Below are 8,114 nucleotides of genomic sequence, written 5' to 3'. Positions count from 1 at the left end.
CAGCACATTCTCAAATTCCTTTGACAGTTCATTGAAGTAACTGTTGATAGTTTCTGGTGTAACACCAGCTCTGGAGCGTTTTATGTTTTGGCACATTCACACTGCTAATTGATCTTTGAATTGCCTCATAAATGATTTCACACAATCATGACCAGGGAGATGAATCGTAAACCTTCTCACTTCCTTCCCCCTTCTGTCCAGCAAATCCTTTACTAGAAGTCAACAGGATATCCCCATTCGCAGCATGTTTCCAATCTGTCTACAAACAATTTCTCTTCTTCAAAAGACAAGGCAGTTTGTTCACCCTGAGGTTTAATGTTGGCGCCTCTTTTTAGGTGTCTGTATAGTACGCTAAAGTGAATCCCATGTTTTTCAGCTGCTTTCCGCAAGCTAACCCCCAATTTGATGTCAGAAAGGGCATTGTTTATACCATTAGGTCTGTGTTTTTCGTAACCACCTCCTATGATGGGTTGTATTTCCGTGGCATATTTGAACAGCAACTCTGAAACAAGGAAGATATGTTAGTTGTGCATGTAACATAACTGGAGAATTATATAGTATTAATATGGCATACTAATAGATTTTTTTAGATTGTGCTAAGTTTATAAACATAACCTAAAAAATTTGAAAATTCACAGACCTGATTTCATTGAAAGTGAAACAAAAACCAGTCCTTACTGTTTTATATAGATGTTATACCTAGTACTTACAATGCCATTAACTGCCATATGTCGAATACATGTTTACTTACCAGAGAAGTTCAAACTAGGTAGGAAAACAACTTAAAAATTATCGACACAGACACAAGGATAAACATCAATCTATAATGCTGCCAACCCAACAAAACATAATTTCCTTCTTAGTCTGAAGTGTGGCCAACCCAAAAACAATAATAGTTCAAATTAATGTCCAGTAGTATTCAAAGTAATTGTGTACATGAAGTTTTGTTTCTGTTCATCCTGCTGTTTCTATTCACCCTGCTGACTGAAGGAATCATAATCATAACGAAAGTAAAAAAAAGTGTAGTCATTTTTTTAATCCGATTAATCGTGCATAAATCATGTGGATAAAAACGTGAAATAGGGAGAAATTAAAGTGTTTCATTTCTTCATAAAAACCAATGAATTGTACATAATTAATGTGGGCAGAACCGTTAGACTAAGAAATTGAAGTGGTTCTGAAGATAATTTCGAGTGTTGCTGGAAATGAACACAAACAAATGACAATGCAGATTCAAGATGCACATAACAGTCGATATATACATAATGCACACAACAGTCGAGAGGACAACTCGTGAAACTCATGATGACGCGTGCCTACATCACCATGACGGAGGGCTCTTCTTTCCTAGCGTGAGCTGAATGATACCCGAGTTTCACAGGATCTCTGTTTGCGAAATCCACGTTGATTTTTATAGAGGAGATGTTCATTTTCCAAGAACGTCATAATTCTTGAGCATAAAACATGTTTCATAATTCTACAACAGATTGACGTCAACGATATATGTCTAAAATAGAGTGGATCTGTCTTACGGCCTTTCCTAAAAACGGGAATGACCCGCGCTTTTTCCAGTCGTTAGGTACCTTTCGTTGCTCAAGCGATGTACGATAAATCACTGCAAGATAGGAAGAAAGTTATTTCGCATAATCTTTATAGAATCTTACAGGTATCTCATCTGGTCATGAAGCCTTTCCACTACAAAGCAATTGTAACTGCTTTTCAATTCCGCGATCGATTACCTCAATATCTGCCATTGCGACGTTTGCGCGACTGTTGAAAGGAGGGACAGTATTACGGTCTGTCACAGTGAAACAACTTCGGAAGACAGAATTCAGTATTTTGGTCTTCTCTCTGTTTATCTTCCGTTTCGGTGCCGGTGTTGTCACTGAGAGTATGAATGGATGGTTTTGACCCACTTACTGATTTTACATACGACCAAAATCTCTTAGGCTTTTTACTCAGGTCGGTTGACAACGTCTTACTTTCAAAATCATTGAACGCTTCTCTCATTGCTCTCCTTACGCTCATTTTCGCTTCGTTCAGCTTTTGTTTGTCAGCTAGGTTTTTACTTCTCTCGAATCTGAGATGAAGTGCTCTTTGTTTGCGTAGCGCTTATCTAACACGGCTATTAAACCACGGTGGATCTTTCCCCTCCATTAAAACCTTACTCGGAACATACTTGTCTAGGGCATATTAAACGACACCTTTGAATTTTTTCATTTGTTCTCCTCATCTTCGTCCTCATCACCGAATATTTGATGCTGACTGCTGAAATATTCTGAAATTTGTATCCTGTCATCCTTGCTGAGCAAATATATCTTCCTACCTTTGTTAACATTCCTTGTAGGTCCTATCGTCATAGATGCTCTCACAGCCTCATGATCACTGATATCCTCCTCTACGTTAACTAATTCAGTAAGTTGTCCTGTTGAAAGTCTCTTCGGGTCCTGTTTGTTGTCAGGAGGTCTATGACGTTACCCTCACGAGGTGGTTCTCTGTCTGCTCAAGGTAATTTTCGGACAAGACATCTAGAACAGTGCCACATGATTCACTGTCTCTGGCACTGGTTTTGATGGCATAACACTCCAAATCTATACACGGCAAGTTGAAGTCACCCTCTATTACAACGGCATGATCAGGAAAATTACTAATGAAATTCTGTAAGTTCTGTTTGAAGCCCTCTACAACTACATATCCTGACCCAGGTGGACTTTAAAAGCATCTGATCACCATTTTTGACCGTTCTTTGATACTTAATTTCACCCAGATTAATTCACATTCAGAATCTGTGATCACCTCGCTAGACTTTATCGAATTTTTTTACTGTAATAAACACACTGCCACCATTGGCGACTAACGTATCCTTACGATAAACATTCCAGTCTGACGTCTGGCTTCAGCTAGCTTTCTGTTCCCAATGCTATCTGTGCATCATAACCTTCAGTAAGCGATATTAATTCTGGGACCTTTCCTTGGATGCTCCTGCAGTTTACTGAAATTATATTATTCTTTTCTAACTCTGATCTGCGAGGATCAAGATTCTCTGAGGTCGCCATGGCTGATTTAACAGGCAAATCGTGTTAGCTCCTAAGAGAGGAGTCCTCTAACCTGAAAAAGCCCCATGTGCACGCCACATGTACTCCGCCACCCTAGTAGCCGCTTCCTGCATGTAGTGTACGACTGAACTATGAAGGGGAATCCTACAATTCTACACCCGATAGCGGAGGTCGAGAAATTCGCATCCGATACCGTCGCAGAGCTGTCTGAGCCTCTGCTTTAGACCTTCCACTCTGCTCCAGACCGGAGGACTCCAATCAACCCTGGGTACGATGCCGCAAATAGTCAGCTTAGCCTGCATCCCACGTACATTGCCAGTTGCCTTCACCAAATCAGCTAGCCGCCAAAAGGAGCCGAGGATGGCCTCAGAACTCAAGTGGCAGGCGTCATTCGTGCTGACATGTGCCACTACATGCAGGCGGTTGCACCCAGTGCGCTCAATAGCTACTGGCAGGGCCTCCTCCACATCACGGATATGACCTTCTGGAAAACATACCGAATGCAAACTGGATTTCTTTCCCATCTTGCCTGCTGTCTCCCTGACGGGCTCCATTGCCCACCTAACATTGGAGCTCCCAATGACTCGCATACCCACCCTTTGTACTTGTCCATACTGGGTAGGAAAATTGACTGCTGGCCCAACAGGAGAGGCATCCTGTGCTGGCTCAGGGCTATCATCAACACTGGGAAGCACCTCATACCTGTTGCTAAGACGTAGAGAGCCAGCCCCACAGCGTGCTCCCTCTTTCGCCTGGAAGCCCAGTGACACGTGAACCCACCAGTGTCTGCCACCCACTCTGGAGTGAGACGGACTGGCCAGATGTTGCGCATTGGAAGCTGCGGCGACATCCGGGCCACCAGGGGCTATCAGAGGCACCAAAGGTGTCATAGGTCTCATTACTGGTGCCCCGACGTCACTGCAACTTCGAGTATTAGCTAGAAGCTTGTCGACATTAGCCAACGCAGATTCCAGCTGTTTATGGACAGCAGCCAACTCTCCTAGCGTCTTCTCACAACAAGCACAGTCCATAGCCATATCGCACTGTGTATAAAATAGATATAAGGTCTCAAGTGGCGCTACTGGGTTTGAAAATATATCAAAAGAGAATAAAGTGACACTAAAAGTTGGTGTGCAGATTTTTCACTGTATTCTGAGACCGCAAGCCATTAAACAGAAATAAATTTCTCTACATGGAAAATTTACACTAGGAAGCCGCCCTACACAAGGATATTCACAAGACTTACGCAAAAACGAAAACTACAATTAATTTTCTAACCACTAGTCTACACAGTAAAATACATACGTACAGTTCATTTTTTTGCGGAAGCACATGAACAGAAAGACAAGGACTAAATTAATTTATAGTTTATCACAAAAGTGCTGCTGCTGCTCTGCTGCGCAGCCTCGGCTTGGCAGCTGTCGATGCGGCGCAGATCCCTCAGAGTGGTTGGTGGGTCACATCATCCATAAACAGCCCTTTTCAATCTATCCCAGGCATGTTCAATAGGGTTCATGTCTGGAGAACATGCTGGCCACACTAGTAGAGCGATGTCATTATCCTGAAGGAGTCATTTACAAGATGTGCACGATGGGGGCGCGAACTGTCGACCATGAAGACGAATGCCTCGCCAATATGCTGCCGATATGGTTGCACTATCGGTCAGAGATTGGCATTCACATACCATACAGCCGCTACAGCGCCTTCCACGACCACCAACGGTGTATGTCGGCCCCACATAATGCTTCCCCAAAACATCAGGGAACCTCCACCTTGCTGCACTCGCTGGACAGTGTGTCTAAGGCATTCAGCCTGACTAGACTGACCCCAAATATGTCTCCGACAATTGTCTGGTTGAAAGTATATGCGACACTCATCGGTGAAGAGAACATGATGATAATCCTGAGAGGTCCAGTCGGCATGTTCTTGGGCCCATCTGTACTGCGCTGCATTGTGTCGTGGATGCAAATATTAGTAGAGGGAGAAGGCCAGCGTCTCCCCAATCTCCATTGTTGCCAAATTTATTCAAGATAGCGGCGACGACGTCACCCAATGTGGCGGCATGTAGACTTGGCAACAGTGCATGACGTCGTCCAAGCTGGCGGATTTTGGCGGGAAAATAGGCCAATTGTGCTACATCCACTAACCTAACCTCAAGAAAAAACGGCGGGAAGTTTGAATTTTGTCGGGAAAATAGACCACTTGTGCTACGTCCACTAACCTAAGCCTCCAGAAGAAAAAAATGGCGGGAAGTTTGAAATCCAACAGGATAACGCATGCAAAGACCGTACTTGTCTTTATTATTATTGATTATCATTTATTAACATTCATTATCATTTATTATTATTTATTTTCATTTATTATTATTTATTATTGTTGACCTGCCTACACTAGAAAATTCCCTCCAAATTCAAATTCCAACACGATAATGGCTGCAAAACCTAACTTTTGTTTATTATTATTCATTATTGTTCATTATCATTTATTAACATTCATTATCATTCATTGTCATTTACTATCATTCATTATCATTTATTATCATTCATTATCATTTAACATTATTATTATTATTATTATTTATAATTATAGGCCTACCTCCACTAGAAAATTGCGCCAGATTCAAATTCCAACACGATAATGGCTCTAAAACTGTACTTCTATTTATTATTATCATTTATTATTTATTCAAGATGGCCGATTTTCTCGACGAGAAAGCCATTTTGCTTAACAAAAATCTGTCACAAGCTCAAATCCGAACACCATAAATGATCACACGTTCGAACTTTCTCCTTCACTTATCTTTTTTCAGTGGTAGCCTATCATAATTGCATAAAATAATAAAATGCACTTATAGTAACGTAAGTCGCTTCCTTGGATTTTGCAGGGGGGAAGGGACTGAAGACTTTATTTCAAGCAGTACGGTCATCACTTGTTCTCCAACACAGTCAACACACACATCTTTGATATCGCAGTGCAGTCGCCACGACGCCTGTGCACCAACTGAATTAGTTCAAATACTCTCCACCCCCTGGCCAGCGCATGGAGACACTGCTGACGCCTGTCACGTGAGGCGGCCGCCCGCGCTGGAATTGCCGGTACGCTGGGGGGCGAGCCCAGCGATCGCTACCACGTCATAAACATATTTTCGCTGGACACGCTGGAACTTGCCGAGTTTGACGCCACCACGTGTATTCGTCCCCTCCGCCCGCGAAAATTGTTTGCCTCGGAGCTGAATCACACAACGGTCCATTGTTCCCAGCCACACTTTTGGCGCCAAAGTTGTTTTCCTGGGCACGTTCAAACCTGTCGATGCCGACCGCTCACCGTCCACCACGTGTCCTTGTGCGAGTGAGAACGCAGGCTGCACTTTTGGCGGCAAAGTTTGCTCTACACTGGAATCCGCCATGACTATATAACAGCACGTTTGGTCCGCACTAGAACGCTCGCTAATTCACTCTCTCGCGCGCGCCTAATAACTGTACAATCGCTGCGCCGCTGCCCCGCTTACATCACACACCCTCCATACACGCGACGGACCTAGTCTTCTGTAAATACCTAAGTACTTAATTATATTTCGTTTTTAATCATATTAAATAATTTAATTTACAATTTCATACACGTATGCAAAGGTGTTCAACTACCTAATTTCAACTACTTTTTGAGGACGAGACAGCCACCTCATCCTAGGAACCAGCACCGAGTTTGAATTCTGGTAGTAAAGAAAGGTCACTTCTGCTTTCTCTACCAACTTAACAAAATTGTTGTAAATAAAGGCACTTGTACTAACCTCAGCAACCCGACCGCCACGTCCTCCTAGGAACCAGCGCCAAGTTTGAAATCTGCCATTAAACAAAGCTCACTGGCGCTTCCGCCACCAACCTAAGAAAATTGTTGCAAACCAAGCTCATCACCGCTAAACTAAGCCACCAGCACTCAACATCTTCGTGCATGTTTCGGGTAAAAGGACTCACCCTGCACTAGGCCCATGGATGAAGAAACCAATTTACTTTATTTAGGAATGGAGTATACAGACCTGCAAAACACTCTTACATAACTCATTTATAATGCTCTAGACACACGTTTGCTAATTGTAAACAGTTAAAAATAGCTCTTGGCCTAGCCTACAGACATGCGAACCGCTCATAAATAATGCGAAACATTTACGACCAAATAGCCAAACAACTGCTAATTTCTGGAATATAATTTCAGTGTACAGGCTGATGGAAGAAAGAACGAGTGTACTTTATTTATTTGCGACATATCTTTTTGATACTTCTACTTCTCATAGGTTTCGATATGTAAGGCTGACATAAGGGAGTTTCTGAACTCCAGTAGTGCACTACACTTGGCAACACAACCACACCCATCAAGATATTCATTCCAATCCAGACCTGTAACTCATCTACAGATAAATTTGTCCAGTTATTTGTTGACTCACTCACAGTCTGACCAGATTGTAGTTTTGTCGTAAAAACCGCTCAGACTGCGCTGCGCTGCTCGGGGAAGTAATGAAGGACTGCAAGCTATTTGTTTGGAGCCCCTTTTGTTTAGTCGTGGAGTGTATGTGTCACAAAACACCCGCACTGATCCGACTGTGGTCATCTCACACAGGCCACAAAGATGTAAACAACTCCTAATTTCACCACACAATAGCAAACAGCTCTTAAATAATGCAGTACACAATATCCGTAGACGAGCTCTGTACTCTTAAACTATCCAAATAAAGCACAGCACAGTGCACAGACATGCTCGCAAAATAGTGCAACAGACGCGCCCAAACACCCCCAGCTGCCAAACCGACCAAAAGTCTCTGCTCGGTCCCCCCCAAACATGACCACAACACAGTCGCATTCGCGTCTAACACCGGGGGAAATTGATATCGGCTATGCACCTTAGATTACGCTCCAAGGCAGGCGGGAGAGAGGGTTCCAGAGCCTCCACCCAAGTTGCTTGCGCGCTCGCTCGTGACAGCCGACCAGAAAGGGCAATTCACGCGCCATAATCTCTGGAAAACCGTACTTCTATTTATTATTATTATCATTTACTATTATTTATGAG

This window comes from Schistocerca piceifrons, chromosome 4 (assembly GCF_021461385.2).
Source record: "Schistocerca piceifrons isolate TAMUIC-IGC-003096 chromosome 4, iqSchPice1.1, whole genome shotgun sequence".
Classification (NCBI taxonomy): Eukaryota; Metazoa; Arthropoda; class Insecta; order Orthoptera; family Acrididae; genus Schistocerca; species Schistocerca piceifrons.
The sequence above is the reverse complement of the archived record's forward strand: the minus strand, read 5'-3'. Positions refer to the sequence as shown.